Source organism: Corvus moneduloides, chromosome 4 (genome assembly GCF_009650955.1).
Source record: "Corvus moneduloides isolate bCorMon1 chromosome 4, bCorMon1.pri, whole genome shotgun sequence".
In the NCBI taxonomy this organism is placed as follows: domain Eukaryota; kingdom Metazoa; phylum Chordata; class Aves; order Passeriformes; family Corvidae; genus Corvus; species Corvus moneduloides.
The window spans coordinates 4490879-4512063 of NC_045479.1; the positions used below are offsets into that span (position 1 = coordinate 4490879).

The 21185-nt window shown below is 41.7% G+C and overlaps 1 protein-coding gene across 5 annotated transcripts in view; it reads right to left on the minus strand.

Moving 5' to 3' along the window:
• CALD1 (caldesmon 1) overlaps nucleotides 1–21185 on the minus strand; it is a 177311-nt gene that overhangs the window by 87953 nt on the left and 68173 nt on the right. For all 5 annotated transcript variants that reach the window (XM_032105937.1, XM_032105936.1, XM_032105943.1 and 2 more), the window contains one exon: nucleotides 18572–18665. The gene's annotated coding sequence lies outside the window, so the exon portion shown is untranslated. The remainder of the gene's footprint in view (nucleotides 1–18571; nucleotides 18666–21185) is intronic.

Below are 21185 nucleotides of genomic sequence, written 5' to 3' on the forward strand. Positions count from 1 at the left end.
CCTAGCACCGGGTACCCCTTGAAGAACCCAGAACAGCAAATCTTCCGTTCTCTCCCAAGAAGTGTTTCCATCTCAGCTCACATGTGCAGCTAAATCTGGCCCCAGTTGCTTTGCTGGAGGACCTGCGAGTTGCAGGGCTGACATGGTTCCCCCCGGCTGGGAGACAAGGATCAAAGGAGGAATGGGACACTACAGAGCAAGTTCAAAGCAGCATGCTGGTTTTCTGTGCAGATAACAGTGTCCTCAGGAACTAAGACTACACCAGGCAGCAGCATTTAGTCTGTGGAGTCATCATCAGGGATTTAAAACAAAGAGCTGGCTGTTAGGATGACAACTCACATGCTAGAAACGAGAATACCAACCCCAAAGCAGACATGCTTTGATACCTGGTTTATTTGCACCTTCATCACCTCCTATCCAGTCCCTCTCTCCACCTCTCATGGCACACTCTTTCCTTCTGGGCTGCTCTGTGCATCATTATGCCCATCCCTTCTCCAAATGTCCCAGCCCATCCTCCACCCCCTTCCTTTCTACATGGTCCTCAGCACCACCTCTCATCTCCAAAAGCTCAAGCTCTTCCTCGTGAGGAAGTCTGAGGAGGGTAATAACAACAACCCAGAACTGTTTCTGTTCTTCCTCCCCTTTTTTCCTTCCCAGGAGCACTGGGGAGATTGCCCAGCAGTGATAAGGAGCTCCCTGATGCAGCAACTTTTCCCCATCCTCGGGGTGCTTTTTTGTCGTGCAGGGAAGATCAGATGGATGGAGATCTTGAGAGGATACCAAGGGTTTAGTACAGTGTAGTGTCTCCTCTCAAAGGACTGAGGCACAGCCACTGCAGGACATTCAGAAGACTTGCAATCCAAATCTCTCTTTCAAAAATGAGGAAGCCACTTGGGAAATGGAGATCAGGTCAACAGTTTGACCTTTAGCTACCAAAACCATATTAGTGCAAGAAAATGAGTCATCAGCCTGAAGGTTCACTTGAAGAAGTCAACTATTCAGTGCTGTTCACTGTCTCCCCAAAAATGACAAGCTATCTTTCAGCCTCTGAGAACCACCAGACAATAACATCTGTCTAAAAATTCTTCCCATTTCCACAAAAATATGTAATATATATAATATAATGCACACTTTTTTATACATAGTATAAAACCTAAGATTCTCAGAAGACTCAAGAATTGATTTATTGAGGTAGGTACCAATTATTTGAAATGTTGTCTATAAACCTTTTTTGGGAGCATGCACATTTTAATGCTTCTTTTTTTAAAATTAAAATTGTTCATGAGTGAAAACATACTGGGACAAAATGTAACACTCCACCCAGTTCCCATCCAGGGCCTGCCTTCAGAGCCAATTGTGAAAATGTATCTGTGTGTGACCTTCCAAGGTGTGCAGAGACATTTTATTTTTTCACTCTTTGTATATTTTTTCTCCTGTAACACTTATTTTTAGTAAGTTGTTGTCAGACTAAAAAAGTTTCATTTTTCTGAAAAGACAAAAACCACCCCAAGAAAACCATTTCAAAAGCAATGTTGCATTCAACCTCAAAAAGACAAATTCCCTAGTTTTATTTTAAATATAAAAATTTGTGGTTCCAAATTACAACAGAAAATATTTTGATACCTCAATTTATTTTTTTTTCCATATTATTTCCAGGTATGTTTTTCATCTAATTCCACTAGGAGACACCAATAAATTTTAAAGAAGCATAATATATTTATTTATCAAATAGATGCAGATGTCTGAAACTATTTGACCAGTTCTATTCCCCTGGCATCCACACATATTTGCAAATTACTGGAACATGGGCTACCCTTACAGTGGGAAAAGGTCCACCACTTATCATTTTGTTGTTTCTACCGCAAAACAAAATCCTCAGCATCTTTTTCAGCTTTTACACCACTGAAACAATCTGAAGTAAACTTTGGGGGGTTTTCCACCACCAGGTGCAAAAGATGGACCTGTGGAAGAATTTACCTACATTGCTGCATTGCTTGAATCAGAATCACAGCAAAGTGTGTGCTCTGAAAATATCATTTACCCACAAAAAAATCCTCATTTCTAAAGCAGTACCAGTCTCTCCCTCTCTGCACTTCACATAGTGCCTTTGATCTTCAGCTGACTATGGTTTATTGCTAAAATTATCTTGCTAAAAAGTACTTTCTTCAAGGACAGCCACACTTAATCCCTCCCAGAACAAAGCACACACTTGTAAATCCCGCTCCCCTTCTTGTCTCATCCCATGAGAAACTGAAAATTTAGTCGTCTTTCTTCAAGCTTTCATCAAGGTAGAAAATCAGAGGAAGGCGCACAGTAATTGCAAATACGTGACAAAATATTTTAATAGTACTTGGTGGGAATAGGCTTTTTGAAAGCAAACAATAAATTGGCTGAGTAGAAATACACATGCAACCATATAACTGTGTAACCCAGTATGGAGAGCAAAATAACCTCCTGCTCTGGCTCAGATTTAAAACTGTCCTCACCCTATTCCCAGCGCTGGTTTCAGAGACAGCTCAGCATCCAGGCGATCTTAAAAACAGATGAGCCAGTCTGGCAACAAGCAGAAACGCGAACTACTCTTCAGGTCTTTAAACAGAAAGGTCTTTCAAGACCTCCCAATCACCTTTCCATTACACTGCATGAGCTCCCAGACTGCGATGTTTAGGCTGAGCTTCTGCACCAGCTTCAAACAAGCTGAGCCAGGAAGCTTCAAACCAAAGCATATTGCCTAATACAACACAGTCTTGCATGAGCCCCTGTGCTGGCCATGCCTGGTGGCTGCATTGCACAAGCACATTCCATCTTACTTCCCTCTTGGCACAATGAAAGAATTGCCAATTTCCTCATTCACCTGAAGGGAAGCAAGGGGGTTTGGCCTTAGGTTTCTTTGTGACAAGAGAAATCTCCCGCTAAATTTCCTATCGTACCTAAAGACCTCTGCACGCTGTGCCCCACGTGTGTCCCTTTCCTTTCTGAGCCCAACGAGCCTCTCACACTGGTGAATAAAGTGGGGTACCAGCACAGGCCCATCCTGCTCTATGGCAGAATCCCAGCTCTGCAGGAGCTGAGAGAAATTTCAGGACCCTTCCAAGTCCAGCTACACAAAGGTTTCCCAGGTGCTTGCAACTAAACATTTGATTGTCCTCTGACCTGTCCTCACTGCAGGATCAGGTGGTGACAGATGACCCAAGTTATTGCTCTGTCATTGCCCTCTTTTTTTTTTCCTTAATACTACCACCAAAACCATCAAATTTCTCATTAAATTTTGACTTAAACCGAGACTGCACGCAGCTTTGTCACTTGTACCACATTAATCCAAGTATCCCATTTTCCCATTTTTGTCCACCTCAGGTGTTCAAAGTCCTGGTGTCTAAGGGTGGACCTTTCAAACATCAGCAAAGGACTTGTCAGTCAGAAGCATAAAGGATATTTTACTTCAGCTGGCTAAAAGCCATGACATCTACTGTATCCCTAAGACTGCCATTGCCCTTTCTTTCTACCCCCTCCACCTCAAAAGTGAAAACAGAATGCCTTCATTGCCCCTTTTGAAGCTAAAAGCAACTCAGCAAGCAACACTCATTGTCTAAATGCGACTTGTTTAATCTGGCATCCGTGAAACACAGGTATGACAAGCATTCCACTGCAATATCTGGGAGAATTAAAGTTCCTTAATCTATCTTCTGTCAAAAACAAATAAATGTGTTTTTTATTAAAATCTGTCAGAAAACATTTGGAAATTATTTTCATTGCTCCCCTATTAATTCTGCTTTAGAAGCATTCAGTGCCACTCGCGTCTTTTAGAAACAGGCACGACTTCATTGAAATCACGAGGTGGAGTTCAAAGGATTGATCTGTCCTTTGTCACACCTCATGCATGGCTTTCTTCAGTCCAAGATGTTAGATATCACTGCAGTCATCCATTACCAACAGTAAGGCTCCATAAATTCATTTTCAACGTTCCTTTCATGCAAAAACCACATCTGCAATTGTTTCTGTAAACTTGGCCAAGAATTCATGTTGACTGCAGAAAATAAACTCTTTTACATATATACACACACACATACATACACACAAACTGGTATCAAGCAGCTTTATTCCTTCCCAAACAGAACAGCTCATTTGGGACTTGAGGCAAAAAAGATCTACTAGGTCAACATGAACACAGTTTTATTCCAATGTAGCTGTGCCTTGTTTCATCTGACCATGCTTCTTAGGACTTCCAAGGAAAATTCATCAATGGCAAACCAACCTTAGAATAAGAAAATCAAACTTTGGTGTTTTCTCAAGGTCCCAGTTTCAGTTCTTCAAACATTTCACTTCCAGCTACGTGTATATTTCCAAACAACCAACTTTATGAGAAGGAGGCAGTGAATTACAAAGAATTTCAACAAGGAAATCAAAAACCCCATCTGCTAAAGTCTCAGCTTTTGATATAATGTACAATTTCCATCTCGTCTTTCACAGGAGTTTAAAAAGCTCATGTACGTTGGTGGGGCATTTGCAAGCCTGACGAACATATTAGTGAACATCTCTGTGGCATCCTGAGCAAAAATATGCAGTGCTTATATAGAATAGAGATTCCCAGCTGGTGCTTTGTGGACTACTGATGGCCCACAGGATGATGCCATGGTCCAGGCCCTCAATTCCAGTAGGTGCAGAGCAGGTTTCACCCGCCCCGCCTCCAGCACAAGTTACCAAAGTGTACATGTTCTTGAAGGTGCCAGGCCCTGTGACAGCTGCTGCTGCTACAGAACCACATGAAAGTGCTGGCAGGGAGCTTTTTATAGGGCTTTGTTCCTGCCAGAGTTTACTCCTTGGGTCTGCAACTAAAAGATCCGTGGCTGGTCCATTTCTTGTTGCGTGATCTAGCTCAGGACTGGGGCAGGAGCACTGCAGAGCTGTGCAGTCCCAGAGGCACCAGCAAACATTAGCGCTGCTGCAGCAGCCAGAGCTTCCATCTCAGAGCCACTCGGGTGCAATGGAAAGTCCCCATTTATCTTTACTCCCTTAGGCAGGCTGGTTGAGGATATGCCATTTCCACTCCTCCTACTTCCTTCCTCACCTTTCCTCTACTGCACGTTGACTTAAGGGCCAGGCAGAGCTTTCTCTTGACATTTGGATTTGCATATACTGGCCCCACCCCTGATCTCTGTGACATTTGTCTATCATTTCCCATTAGCAGATGAAGGAAGAAACAAGACATAGCTGGAAGCTGCTGGCACAGCCACTGGTTCTCATGGTATAAGGATCGACCCTTGACTCTCCTCTTCAAGTGTCCTCTGAAGTATTTCAAATATGTTGTCCCCAAAGATCAGAAGATACTGAAATATTATTCGTATACAAACTAGAGTTGAAATCTTGGTCCTGTTGGAATCCCTGGCACACTTCCCAGAGACTTCAGTCAGGACTGGATTCCACCCTCACAGGCCAGATTCATCTAATACCCACTATGAAAGTTCGATGGGCTTACCCTGCAGGGCAGAAGCTGGTGTAATCTCAGATTTTGACAATATAGGCTACTTCATCCTCTTGTACCATTGTGCACACAATTGCAAAGGCAGAATTTCTTTTACTCCTGCAATCCTTGCTTGTGGGAAATGAATTATTCTTACATGTACTATTATCACTGAGGAAACACTTAGACTTTGCTGTAGATACAAAGGGCAGTAAAAGCTGCATTGCCCTTTACCACTGTTTAATTGTGAGAATAACACAGGTAATGACGATGAGGCCCCCATTTTGAAAGGCAAAACACAGAAATTGAAGGGATTTTATAGTCCACAAAACCATTTGTAAAAGTGCTTAATCCCAAAATGAGCTCTGACTTGTGTTCACTTTTTCCTGCAACCAAACACTGGGAAGCAGGCTCATGGGATATCATTCACCAGTGACCCTTTGCCTTTTATCTGCTTCTACCAGCAAACACCTTCATCTTCATGTTGCTAATCTAATCACAAGAATGCCCATATCCTGCACTCAGTCCTCCTGCACGCTTTGTCACACATCTGTGGCCTGACAGTTGAAACTTGTGGCAATGCCCCAGCTCTTGGCCAGCTTCGTCTCCCACAAGCTCCAAGAGAAGAAAAACAGCACCCAGGCCAACAACTTCCAGCCAGGAGCTCTTTGTTCTTAATAATAGGAAAGAACAGCTAGCTCAGATGACCAAGATATATTAAAGAGGAGAATGCACTTCTTGCCCTGTTAAATGACAATGCCAATTTCCCACTGATTTCTATCAGTGAGAAAAAAAGAGAGAATGGAAAAGAGTATTGCACGGGCAGAAGCAGCTGCACAACTGTGGAAAAGCCAATCTTCACTTCTGGCCTACACAAACAAAACTGCTACCCTGTATCCCTTTAAAGGCATAGGGAGAAGGAAAACTTACTCGTTCTTGTCAATGCTGTCTCATGTGATCAAATCCCCTGGAGAGGGAGCCTCATGCTAGCTCAGCTGGCAGGAGCCATAGATGCGCTGCGTGCCCTGATCCTGCCACGGCTGCCTCCCCTCTGAGGAAATGTGCTGGGTGGAACGTGCCCCAGGACAGACACAGAGTGACACAAGCACGACCCAGGACCCCAGGCTGGAGCGAGGCGCAGTGGAGGTGCAGCTGGAGGCAGAAGTGCCTGCAGGAGCTGCTGACCATGCACCGAGTGCTAATCAGTGTGAGCTGCTACTCCCTTCTGGACGCTCAAATTCGCAGTGCACCCCCGTGGGGAGATGCCACCACAGAGGTGTGAAGCAGAACAAGCCATTGGAGCAGAAACCATGCTGGTTTCTGCCACCCAGGGATGCTCTCAGGAGTGGCACGGGACAGGACAGTCTGGTGTCCATCATGAGCAGTAGGGGCTCGTACTGGGAGCCGCAGCCACAGCTGGGGCAGTAGGCAGAGGGGTTGGGCCCAGAGTGGCGCAGGCATCAGCCAGGGAAGGTGGTGCTTTGCCCAAGGGCAGGAGCATTTCTTCTGCACCACAGCTGGCGAGGGAGCCAGCAGTAGCGGTGCAGCTCGCCATATTTGCCTTTCCACTTGAAAGAAGGGATTTTCCCTGTCCAGGCAAGGAGCTGATCAGAAAATGAAGTGTCTGCCTTTCTGACTTCTGCTACTCTGCTCCCAGCCCTGCTCTTGTCCCACCCTTGCACAATCTGTTGACCTTCATGCCCACATGCAATACCTCACCAATACATTTTCTGAATCTATTTGTTTCCAAGCAGGTTTTATGGATGTTTTAGCACTCTATTTACACACTCTCTCTGTATCTCTCAGGTCTTGAATTAAAAAGCTAAGGCCATGCCATTAAAAATAATGAAATGTTTGAGCAAATCTCAAGGTAAGGTTCCAACAGCAATATTCACTCAGCCAGGCTTCAAACTCCACGTTTTCTGGAACGCGTTTCAAAATACAAAATCATGATACATTAAGCTACACGGTCAGTCATAAAAAAGTAATAGAAAATAATATGAAGACACAATGCAGCCAGCTCACTGTGGCTTCCAGTTTTGTGTTTTCAACCCTTTTTCTTTTTGTGTTAAAACATGCAGCTCTAGGATCCAGCTCTGCCTGGTGCTGAACATCATAAACTCTAATGAGAGTTGAGGGGATCTCTGTTGCTTGCTCTATTGAGCCAACACCAAGCAGCAATACCAGGTTTTAGTCATCACCCCTGCATTTTTAAAGAAAAAAGAAATATGACCAAAAATAACGCAGCACACCTAAAGTTCTTTGGTGTGCTGATGTTACTAGTTTTGCCCGAAGAGACACTGAGTATTTTGAATCCAACCAGTTCCTTGGAAGAAAGGAATGATAAATTTTCAAGGTGTTGCCAGTTGCTCTTCAATTTTAACTCATCTTCCCTCCCAATACCTTTAAACTTACACAGAAAAAACACGTCACCATGATAGATCCATTGCAGCTGAAAGTCCAGTTATTCAATTGCAGAACATCATGGAAGTCTGTGGAATTCCACTTGGAATGGATCCAGCTCCAGAAATTTCTGCTGGGCTTTTCCAGCTCACACTTCCAGTCATCTTTAAAAATGAAACCTAGATTGTTTCCTGCCAAGTAGGTCTATCAATTCATCTCTAATAAGCAGCAGTCCTGTGTCATTTTGGTTGCAAGTTGAAGCAGGAGGTCAGTCCTAGCTTTAAAGAGCTAAAACAGGGCAGCAAAAACACAGAGCCTTTCAACATGACCATTCAAACAGGGTATCACAAAATAGATGTATGTCCCTCAAGCTCTTGCCATATTTGAAGCCTACATCATACTCCCCCCACTTTAGGCTGAGCTTGGCTGAAAACAAGGAAACACTAACGCAACGATGTCACCAAACCAGAAGACCCAACAACAGCAAGGCTTTGGCCTGGCTCAGAGTCAATTAAACAAGACAGGTGAGACCTGACAGTATCTTGTGTGCACACAGACATACATAAATGCTTTGTCTTAATGTGACAAAAGAAAGTTACACTTTAGCACTGCGTAAAGCAAATAAATTTTAAAATTGTTTAATTCATTTAGGAACAGTGCCTCAGGTATCTGTGTGGTCCAGAGGAAAAAAAGTGTAATATTCCATAAAAAAATAAGTGGGGAAAAAACCCCATCTCTGTAGTGAATGTTACCTACTACCATTCCCTAAATAATCCTCCATAGGGATCCAAAACCCCTATGGGCTCTCCTCCAGCCTCCCTTGTTGCCATGTAATTCACCCAGCTCAGACAGACACGGAGCACACATGACTGGTCACAGTATAGGTTCTGGGCCCCAAAGGCACATGAAGCCCCTTTTTCACAGCCACAGGGTGCAGTTGGATGTGTACAGGGAAGAATCAAACCAAAATCCCAGATGATAATGCTTGCAAACTTGGAGGATTCTTACAATCCATATCCCAGATTAAAAAAAAAAACAAAAAACAAAAAAAAACCCCACAAAACAACAGCAACAACAACAAAAAAAAAAAAAAAAAAAAAAAAAAAAAAAAAAACACCCAAAAAAAAACCCCACCAGAAACCAACCTGAAAAGAGCTTGCATCCTTAAGGAGAACAAAGAAAATAAAAGCTGTATCTGAAAACCGTAAATAAACAGGACTAAACTAGCCAGATTTTTCAATGCTTACCTGAACCAAATAAATCTCTAAAACTTGTAAATACTGACAAGTGTCACTTCAGATCCTGTTGAAGGATTCCCTAAACATAAAAGACAGGTTGGTCTGTTGTTAAAGCTTTTCTCCCTTGCTTTTCCACTGCTGAAAGTAATTGAAAACAGAAGACATGCATCTTGGTGCAGCCTAACTTTTCAGGAACAGAAAGTGTAAGTGTAATTATATACATCACACTGCACGTCAAGTTTGCTCTCAGTTGCACCCATCTACCTTCACACAAAGCCAATTAAAAACCAAAAGCACCAACACTTGAGTCGTATAAAATAGATTCAAAATATACTCTGGAGCACCTATTAGGTGATACCACTAGCAAGACACCCTTAATAAAATCCACATGAAGATGGCACCAGTTTTCTTAGCTGAGGAGTGCTGGAGAAGACACACATTCATCATGTACCAACTCACAATGTTACATCAAACAAAATAGTGTCACAAACAACAAAAGAACTCTCTGCCCAAAGCACAGCGTTGTATAGAGAATACATGTGATTTCAAAGTCCGAAGGATGCGCACATAGTTCAAAGAGGGCACACACAGGGAACAGATCTGAATTTTGACTATCTTTGCTACTGCTTTAAGTCCATATTACTTGGGTATTTATATTAAAAAGGAGACAGAAATATCTTTGGAGATGACTAAGCAGTTTCTTGATTTGTATTAAGTACCAAAAAGCAGCCTTGCCAATTTATCCATATTTAAGTTTCTACAACTTAATATAAACTCACTTCCAAGAACTACATAGGTCTTCTTAAAGTATGTGCAGCAAGCAGTCAATGCTGTGCCAGCTGGCAGATTAAACAAGCCATTAAATAGGCTCCTACTGAATTTAAAGGATTGTTTTTCATCTTTTCCCTCTCTTCTCCTCTACATCCAGATGTATTATTTAGGGAATATTTTCCAGTACCAGTAGAAAAAGTAAAAGAAATGCCCTTGGCACTTAATGAGTTTTTCCTCCAATGTGGTCTCCTGCTGCACTTGGAATTTATTCCGTTACTGTATGGCTTGCAGTGGTCCCAAAATACCTCAGACTATGTGAAAAGATGGGGAAAATGTGTTTGAGGTAGGTATGATTCTTAATTAAAAAGTAGGGACGGACTGGGGTGACAGATCCTAGTGGATGACTTCACTCAGACCATCACTATCCCAGTGTGCCATCCCACCAACCACATCCTGCACCCCTTGTGCAGGAGAACAGCACCGTTCCCTACCCCTTAGAGCTGGGACAGGCAGAGTCCACCAGGATTAAGGACAAGGCCACCACCAGCCTGGAGCAGGCTGGCAGAGTAGCTCATTTCTCTGCCGTCCCTGCAGGACTTCAGTGAGGAGAATTAAAAAACAACTGTGGTAAAGCCCTAGGCCTCCACAGAACAGAGACCTTCAGCATTTCATTTTTCCTTCAGAGGTTCGATCTTAAAGTTGTCTGAACTTCATGATCTAGCAGTATTCAGAGGATCAATGAGTCTAGAATAAACACTAGCTAAATACTAAACCAGCCCTGGTGTCATCTACCAAAAACAAACAAAAAAAAAAGCTAAATAACAGTATTTCAGATAAAAATGCCCCCATAACAGGTTTCCAGATAAAACCTCCCAAAAGATCCAAGCTGTACCTACTCCCTGTGGCCATTTCAGGCTGACTGGAACTACAGGCAACTGAAGGAGTAGCAGTGGCTTCTGAAATGCCTGGAGAATCATTTTACAAAAACTGGAATTTTTAGGCCTCCCTCAGTATTTAAATTCCTGGGTAGTAAAAAAGAGTTCGGTCTCGTAAACCTGCTACTGAACAAGAAAATGAAGAAGGCCTTAAAACCAAGTATAGGCACACAGCCAGAGGCTGAGATAGCCAGCACTGGAACTTGCCCATGACTTGGAGCATCTCCCTTCCCAGGGGCAAGAAGCCCCTTCAGGCTCTTGCTCAAGCCCGGCCCCACAAGGAGAGTGGACCCCTTGCATCCAGGCAGACCCAGAGAACATCTTGGCCCATGCAGTGACTTCAGAATTCGGCTCAAGCAGGGTGTGATTTGCCAGAATTGTTCTGGGGGGTCACAAACATTCCCTGCTCCCTTCTTAAGGGGTAGTTTAGTTCTTAATTGTAAAAGCTGAAGTGTAAAAACCTGTGTTTTGCATGTATTCTTTGTTTCTAATCCCCAATATCCGTAAGGGGACTCCCTTACTTGGCGAGCAGTTGGGATTCATTAGACCTTTTATGATGATTCTTTCTGTTGTGCAGATATATGATGAATCTCAGATGTTTAAATAGCATATAACAGTGCTCCATTGACCTTGCTGAGTACAGTTGGAGGGGAAAAAAAGGTAATTTTCCTCAAAGAAATGTTAAAAATGTGTCTCCACTATAGCACAGATGCAGAGGATAAAGAAACTCCAGAGGGATTAAAATATTTTAGATTAATTTGGAAGAAGGCCACATTGTGTAAAGCCTGGTTAGTTTGGGCCTTTCCAATTCCACGCCGTATAAACAAACCCATTTAAACTGCATTTGTTAGAAGGAATGTTTTAGAAAAAAAAAAAAAAAATCCCCCAAAGCAGTTGTAACTCAAATGACCTCCAGTTCTGGATTCTCTTCTTACTGCCTAAAGAGCAAACATATGTACAATATATTCTAGCCAGAGCTTGTGCAGTTGCTGCATGATTCATACTGCTTGAAAATTAAATCATTTAACTAAAGGGATTCTGGCTCCCTCAAGCAAGGTTTTAAAACTGAAGCAAGGTTGGTTTTGGAGCTGCCTTCCATACTTTGAACAAGAGCATTGCTTATAGATTTTTTGCTTTGGGCTGGGTGGAAGAAATTAAAAGATGAAAGTAAGTTGAAAGCAAGAGATGGAAAGAAAGAGAAAAAGGGAGGACAGAAAAGAATCGGCAAGATCAATACAACTATATAAGAATGAACCTAATGTTCAGTGTGTCACTAACTGGCAGAAGCAAGTCCTTAAATGTTTACTTACTTTCAAGGTCAAATTTTGCCAATTTTACTCCAACAGAATAGAGTTTTTGCTTGTAGAGTCTTCCAAAGAGACGAGTAAGAGAGTGATTCTAAATAACTATTCTAAATCTGGTTATTTGGAATCACAAGTAAAGATTTGACCCTTACAAATGAATCAAGTTGAGACACAAATGAACATGAGGGTAACTGGACCAGCCAGAGGGGGAACAAAGTGAAACACACACGCTTGAGTCATTTTGCATGATTAGCACCTGCAAAACAGTGGGCATTTAAAATAAAGGGATTTTCCTCATCATCAACCGTAAATCCCAGAGTAACTCAACCTTAGGAATAACCTATCTGCCATGTGGCTAAAGAGGCTTCTCCAGAAGTCCCAGGCCTCCTTGTGTTGTTGAAATGGTACCCAAGTACTTGACTGTAACTCGGTCACTGCACAAACCCCTCATCCCAGGGGATGGCAGGTAGCTGGCACCTCCGAGTACAAAATGCTGTCTGTCCTCTCCCAAATACCCAAAAGAGCCAGTATCACTTCACCACTGAATGTCAGCACCTTGGAGAGGAATATGGCAACTTGATCGAAGTTCAGAACAATACAACTCAATAGTTTAGAACTCAAAATGAGGGAAAAAAGTTGTTCTCATTAAAAGGAATGTATTTTCAGATAACAAAAAGATTAATTTAAATTCTGGGATTTGAGGGCTAGCATCCCTTCTCTTATTGAGGTTATTATGAGATATCCTGAATATGAGATTGCAAGAGGCTATGATGGTTCTGACCATAAAACTCAAGTGGGATGACGGCTTCTGCAGCTATCAAAGATTTGATAGCACATAATTTTCTGGCTACAACACTACCAGTGTAAATTCTCCATGTCATTTTTTCTCTTGATTGCTTCTTCACATTTGTGATTAACACATTCTCCAGCATCTCACACATATTTTCACTTTGACTGCATCTGTAGCCAGCCCTGTGCTCCCATAGTCAGTCTGCTGGCATAGATGGAAGGGATACATTAAGCTCTCCTTGGAGATACTCCAGGTTTGCAGGGATAGAACCATAAGGAGAAAGCTGGCTTCTACATCAACAAAAAAATCAATACAGAATGTGGAACTCCTTGTGGTTGGGTTTCATTCTTGAAATGTCATGTATGGACCTTTGTTTGTTGACATACCACGCTGCACATTCATGAAAACAAGATGTTCCCTTGTCACTTGGACTATCATGGTAAGACATTTTAAATAAATACTTCACATAATTTCAGAAACAGATGTTAGACAGTAAAATTGGATGTTTGCTATAGAAATGGCCAAGTCCCATTCAGCAGTGCTTGGAATTTTCTATTTTGTGCTTCATATTATCAGCAGCAATGCATGAAAACTCAACAGCTATTACAACCTCAACTTTTCTTTTGAAACATATTTATCTTTAAAATTTACGAGTAGAAGTGAGTATTTTTCAACACACTTAACTCTGCCTTTTCACTCACATGCCTGCTACAATTCCACATCCATGTATTTTATATTTTCTGCCTCTTCAGTGGGTTTGTTTGCTCTACCATCTCTCACAGTGGCTAAGAAAGTCTAAAAGGGACTCAGCCTCAATTTTGCTTCTCTTAGCAGTTCTATCCTCAGTGTTGCTCCTCATAGTACTCCTAGTTAAGTATTTGTGTACTTATAACTCCATATTGCCCCTTCCCTGATTGATTCAAATGGAGTATGTCTGGTACCTGTAGTAATACATTTTGAAAACTTACCAGTTCTCAGTCCAGTGGCAGCAGTAAGATTAATTCAATTTCTTAATAAATCCCATTGTTTCAGTTTGTTTATGTGCTACAGCCAACTTTATGTTGCCTGAGGTAGCCAGGGTTAGTGTGGTGTTAAGGTGAGAGATACACAGTAGGGTCACAGATGTACAGTGATATCTCAGAGCTGACTGTTACTTTTTTAGAGGCTATGTAGACATTTTATGGAATAAAATGCCCTGAAAAATTCTGGTAAGAAAAAAAAAAAAAAGGGCGAGAACAATTAATAAAAAAAACTAATTAAATTTTACATTGGGATTTGTAGACTTTTCTCGGGTCTTGCTGTTCAGGATTTTCTTCGTACTTGCAAGGAAAACTGCACTTAGAATACCCTCACTTTTAACACAAGGCAAAAACATGACAGAGATTTGTCTCTCAGTGATAAAACTAGCAAAAATAGAACACTTACGATAACCCTGTCTTTGAAAAACATCACTCAAAAGCCCCCCGAGCTCCACGAGCATGTTGCAGACTGCACATGTCACATAACTACAGACTATGATATTTTTGCCTGAGGCTCCCCCATTTAACAAAGGGAAACACTGCTTTCAACAAAAGATGCTATTCTAGTTATGTGCCCTTTTACCCTGTCAGAGAAACAGCTGGTATCATAAAGTCACAGCTAATTTGTATCATGTCTGCACTAACAGTCAGATTTAGTTTGTATCAAACTTTCAAAGTTGGATTTAATACCAGTTGATGGATGACAGCTTTTCTTGCCTCCCCCCTTCTCAAAACATATTTAAACATTGCCTCCCACATTAAAAAGCCCTCCCCATATTCAAAATACAAATGGAGTCTTTTACATGTTCACATAACCAAAATACATGTTAAATATAAATGTTTAAAACTAGCAGATTGAAAAAATCCCAAAGAAGGGTGAGGTGAATATTATACCAGCAGTTCTGAGGTTCGGTGACAAATAAATTGTGCTTTAAGACAGACATGTGGATACCAAGTGTAATGGAAAAGAATTTTCTACAACAAAGAGCAGAAAAAAGCCCTGCCTCAGGTATTCTCTTGCAGTTTGGGGTATCTGTTCTCCTAAAAAAATTTCCAGTCTGCCTGCAGAGACTGTAAGGGCTTTTTCAAGGTCAGCACTCAACAATTTAGGGAAGACCAATTTAGTGGGGGTTTTTTTAGGAGACCTGTTTCTCATTTAAGCTATTAAATGTCATCTATTTCCATTTTAAGACCCCTGTAGCAGAATGCCTTAACTGCATAAAGGGACCCCAGTGAAAGTGAGAGTCAGGCCAAAGACTTCACAGGTCCAAACCCACAGAGCTCACGTGAGAAAAAGTTGCAAAAATCAGGCTCTTGTTGGAAAACAGGCATGGGGAAACTTCCAGAGGGTAGGAGTTCAAGCTCAGTTCCTATCAACATCCAACAGTTCTGGTGTGCTTCTGAGGCAACCTCACCACAACACCTGAGTATACAACATGAGCTGCAGACAAGATACTCTTAGGAGATTTCAAAAGTCTCACTTCAACATTATATAGAAGTATTTGGCTCTTTCATTCCGTGATCTGAAAGCATCGTCAAAATGCAGGCAAGGAAAATCTTTGTGATGCTGCGCAGTATAATTATTATCAGGGGTCTGAGTAATTGGCCCCATACATCACAAAGAGATTGATCTGCTCTGTGAAGTTACACACACCAGGGGAACAATGGCCCTGGGAGGTTCAAAGCAGCAGTATCAGAAAAGCAGTTTTAAAGTGACAGGAGAGCTTATTGTGATGGAGCTGAGAACGGGCAGCTGTCAATGAAGACTGAAGAACCCCAGCTCCCAGCCTATGTTTCCCTCAGCACATGCATTTCCTGACTTAGAAGGGTAGCCCTGCACAGAGGACAAAGACACAGCTTCTGCTGTGCCCAGGCTGTGCTTGGCACTGCTCTCTGATGGACTCCCTGCCGCTGGACAGACCAAAAGCGCAGCATGTTCCTGCCACATCCTCTCCAGCGAGCTCTATCTGCTCCCTGCCTACTGGGAAGATGCAAATAATCATCTCCACGCCCTGCACTCCGAGCACAGCAGTAATTCTGCCCTTACATATGATCTTTCTGCTTGCTCAGAATTTTTATAATAATTTTTTTTTTCAAATGTTCTTAAACCTCTATCTGACAAGGCATGGTTTATCAGAAGCAGATTTCTCTTCAGCTACTCAGTGTGTCCATTTTACTATTCCTAAGTACTGTAATTTCTGGAAAATAAAAAAATATTCTTCATCCAAAACTTGGAATGAGTCACAATAGGTTTACTTGTTTGGGTTCACCATTAAATGAAGAAAAACTGCCTGTATCTAAATGATGCTCTGGCTTCGTTTACAAAAGTTGTAACACCTCTTCAGCAACCCAGGGTAACACAAAATCCACCAGGTTCTCATCTCTCACAAAAGAGCTTTTCCCAAAAAGTGGCCCATCTGTACTCAGAGGTCACCTGAGGTCCCAGAAGTCACAGGGAAACTCAGGCAAGATTGAGTTCTGCCCCTCCTTTTCCAAGTAGGGGAGAGGATGGATAAGAGAAGGAAGAGCATATGTTCATCTCACTTTACCTCATCACAGTAGAGCCATAGAAAATATCTTCAGAGACTCTACAGAAATGCTTTCAGGCTTGATTATTGGGGAGAAAAGCCAACCAAACCCATTCTTACACAATGTTTCCTAATGGCAAACATCTTTCAACAGAACAAGCATTTCCAAGGGAAAATAAAAAGCAATCATCACTAGCCAGTGACTTTGAACCTTAACCTTTGAGGGTAGCACTTATTTTTGAAAGTAATTAATATAAGCATGTCAGATTGCCTTCCACAGTCAGGTTTGACTGTATTCAAGAACTAACAGAGGACTTACAGGACTGTCATGATAATACTGAACTGTTACTGCCTTTTATACTCAGATAAAGAGATGTGTCTCATTTCCACGACAGAGATAATGCTGGTGTTTTTCCTCTCCAAATGAGTGTTTTGGTCCACACCACTTGCTTTAATGATTTTCTAAAGGCAACTAATGGCCTTTTCCATGGTATTTTCATTCACATCCCCTAAAACCCATCCTCCTGTTCATCCAACTTTGCCATGTGAAAGGGGAGGTTAAAAATGGAAAATATGATCAGATTTTTCCTTTACTTCTTTGGGACACAATTCTTTTGTCACCTTGACAAGTACTGGGCACGCAGCAGAGGGACTCCAGCACGAGAGAGGTGGCACTTACCCTGCATCCTACACTGGCAGAAGATGACTGAGTCCCTGGATTTTCAGATGCATTTAGTGAACCAAAATAAGGAACCAGCCCCAGTTCAGCCTCAGTTCTGAGGGGCTGAAGTGCCTTCTTTCAACACCACAGCCTGCGTGCTCAGACCTGTCTCCACATACAACTCCAGCAGCTGAGGTATCAGAAAAACTCTGGAGGGCAGTCACTGCTCTCTTTGAATATCCTATCCTTAGCACAGGGGAAAAGAGCTTCCATTTCTGATCCCACTTGCTTTTGGACAATATGGCCTTCTTTTCCCGGATTCATATTTTGGAGGAAATTAAGTACTTCATAAATGCACTACTCGTGAGAGCATGTGGGAACTTAGACATCTCATGGGAAGAAGTGTTCCATGGGAAATTTTGGAACATTTAGGCTGGTTCTGAATCAAAAAGAAATCCTAATTTTGAAACATCAGCATTTCCTACAACTGGAAATACCAGATTGCATCTGGCTTCAGTTCTGAATACACCCCCCAACAAAGGCTCGAAAGCAATGCAGAACTGCAAAACAACAACCCGGGCTGAGAACAGCCTGCAACAATTATCAGCCCATTCAGCACTTGCACAAACCTTCTCAGAAGTGTAGACAAAGTTAAATTTGCTTCCCCAGGGACAATGACAAAAGCAGCTGAAATAGGCCCGGACCCAGGAATCCTGACAGGGAGGGAAGGCTGCTTCTAAGGGAGCTGCCTCAATGCTGGGGTGATATTTCTGACCCATCATTCTGCTGTCACAGGCACTGCCTAAACTTTGAGCCTGGCCACGGTTTGTCTCCACAGTCTGGAATTTCCGTATATTGAGGGGCTAAAGTTTACACTCATTATAAACACTTCCTTTAAATGGTTTGTGAGCCCTCACTTGTTCTGGCAGTGAAAGAACAATGTTTGTAAAAACATGTCTAAGTCTTCCATGTTTTAAATAGTGAGTAAACACAGTTACTTGGTCTCTCACCTACTTCTCAGAGCCTGCTTGCTCTAAAAAGAAGACACAACAGGATAGTAGCACACCAGCATATGATCATAACACAAGTAAATATGATTTAAGACTCCCATTGCAAGAAAAAACTTGCTAAAATGCAGTGGAGAAATGGAACTTCTAAAAGAATGGCCGTACGCTGACAAAATTATTACTGTAAACACAAAGATTTTGAGCTGAAAGTAAAATTCCATGTGAAATGCTTTAAATCTACTATCAGTTCTGAACAAAGTAATCACCAGTGTCAGTGACACCAGAGGGACAGGAGCCAAGGGTCTGCTGCAGGGCTCTCCACTGATTTTCAGAGGAATTTGGATCAGTCTCCAAAGAAATAAGAAAACACACAAGAAAAAAAAGCCTCAAAACCACCCCCCAACTTCTGAATACCACAAGAAAGGAAGTCTGAGGTAACTTCTTTGATCATACTCACAGGAAGGCAGTCAGAGGAAATATTCTGAGCTTTTCAGTAACAAACCAGCTGCTTGATGAATCAAAATGACGACTCCAGAAAAACGAGGTGATCTCTGTACAAAAGCAGGAAATAAAGAACCTTATTTAGCAAAGGCATAATTACTCTGCATTCTTCATTCTTCTTCCATAAAGTCCTCTTTAATGACACTCCTAGAAAGTTTTGGGGTTTTTTTTAAATATGGAATAAAACTCAAAAAGTTTGCAAGACACCAACTAAACCCACTGTCAAAAGCTCTAGAAATTAGAATTTAACAAAGGAGATTCTGATTTCCCAAAATCTCTTAACGAAGTCAGTCACTAAAACATCTTTAAGAAGTGAAGCTTATACAGACTTGCTGTTAGTACAAGATGAAACAAACTCTCTGACCAGCAGTGAATTTTCACAGCAGAGCCAGGTTTCCAGCACACCCCCCCGAGGATATAGGATATTCCCTGCAATATAAAACATGTTCAGGAAAGTACTCTGCAAAAGCAGATAAACAGTAAAATTACAGTCTTTAGATGATATGAAACTATTCCATTTAATAAAACTTAAAGTCAGTGCTAAGAAATGGGGAAAGAGTTCATAGTTGAATTTCTATGGGCAAACTGAATTCATTGTTCAGAAGTAAAGGTACAGGAGAAAAAACCCCTTAGATCTTTATACACACAGCAATCAACGCTAAACAAGCCAAGGACAATCAAAGCCATCTTGGAGTCTGAGGAAGAGTCCTCTGAGAATGTTAGCTGGCTCAAGGGTTGCCATGCATTGGATGCCCACCCTGACACAAGGACAGCACAACCATTTGTGGGTGATCTGGTAGAAACCCATAATGGACACCAGGAAATGCAGTAAGAACAAGCTTCAGGGAACTGGGGCACTTCCCCCTGAAGACAGGCTCTGCATTCAGCTACCTCTTGGTAGTATACAAACATGCCAGAGTAAAAATAAAAACTGTGAGCTTTCTTTAGAGAGCCTCTCGTGGTCTGTTCTCTTTAGAACCAAGGGCCTTCACACTGAACATCCTGATGCCAACTGAGGAAATGGATTCTTTAAAAATCAACCTGATTTCAGTTATTTTAAGATAATAGCATGGGGTTGGTATTTGCATTAATTTCTGGTTATTCACTGGAAACTCAGACTTTTGATGACTCAGTGCAAATGACTGTTCTGCAATTTCAACAACAGTTTTACAGTCTGGTCTCTAGGTTTTAAGACACCCATCACTGATTTACATTATTGCAAATGTTAGGGTGGCCAAAGCCAAGAATTTGATTCAATGTATTAGGAGTTTCAGTATTAGATTCAAGAGATCTCAACCCCCATTTGATGCTGAGCATTATTATGCATATATCACATAAGAAAAAAGAACAATATTAGAAGACATCCCTGATTATCAAGGTATGAAAAGAACAACCAAGAATTTCAAATCTTCTTCCTCTCCCTGGCAACACCTGCTTACAGCAAGAGCAGACCAGGCTCTATCAGTCCAGAGCTTCAACTCATGAATAGCAAGGCCCTTCCAGGGCACTGAATTAATTCCAACTTTTCCACTAACTTGAAAAGCTTACTTTGCCCATTTCTATTTTTTTAGCAGGAATAACTTTGAGACATTCAGATCATGCTTTTGGAGGATCCTGGGTTGAAAAGTCCTTTTCTGCTTCAAACTATTTGTTCTCTTTCAATCTCTTCAAGATTTTTAAAATGGAGACAACCCCCAAAAATTTTTCATTTTCTTCCCCACAGTCATGAAGACATTTTCTGCTGTTCTCCTTGTATTTGCTCTGATCTAAACTAACACTTTTCTGAAAGTTCAACATAACTTGTGATATCAATAAAATGACTGAAATACTCCCTCACAGTGTTTGCCTTCCAAAAGAGCTTCTATCTCACCACAATTCCATTGTAAGCTTACTTTGAGGGGCCATGAACAATTTAACAAACAGGTTATTTCCATACAACTAAAGCGTGAAGGAAGGTCAGGCCCAGGTCAAAAAAAACAGACTCCATAAATCCAAACCCTCCAATCCAACAAACATCCCTCAGGTTTGGACACATTTTGGGCTGTAATCTTCAGTGGTAAAATTGGCACCATTTTTACTGATTCTTCAGTAAAAAAATTCCCCTGACCATAAACTTTGGGTTCATGTTCTGCTCTCATTTGTGCAATGGCATGAAGAGCATCCCAGACCCTGGCACACACCCAGCATTGCACATTCAAGCACTCAATTTCCAGCTCACATGGGCACTAGATTCCCAGATAACACAGGACAGTAGCCATTAAATACAATTTTAGTAACAGAAACACTTTTATCGGAAATTCTTAAAAATGCTTGATCAGTACTTTGTGGCTTAAGAAACTCAGGAGTTGCTACTCCCTTGATTCTGAAAACTGGGGAAATCAAATCACATCCAAGGTCATTCAGCAGTTGAGCTACAACATTTAAGTGTGGGTTGGGGGAGTTATTAAAAGTATATGCATGCACACCCAAAGAAAAGCGTAGTTTCACTCCCCTCTCCTCTGTTAATGAATTTGGTTCTGTTACACCTGGCAGTGTATTGAATGGAAATAAAGTTACGGAGCCCAGTCACC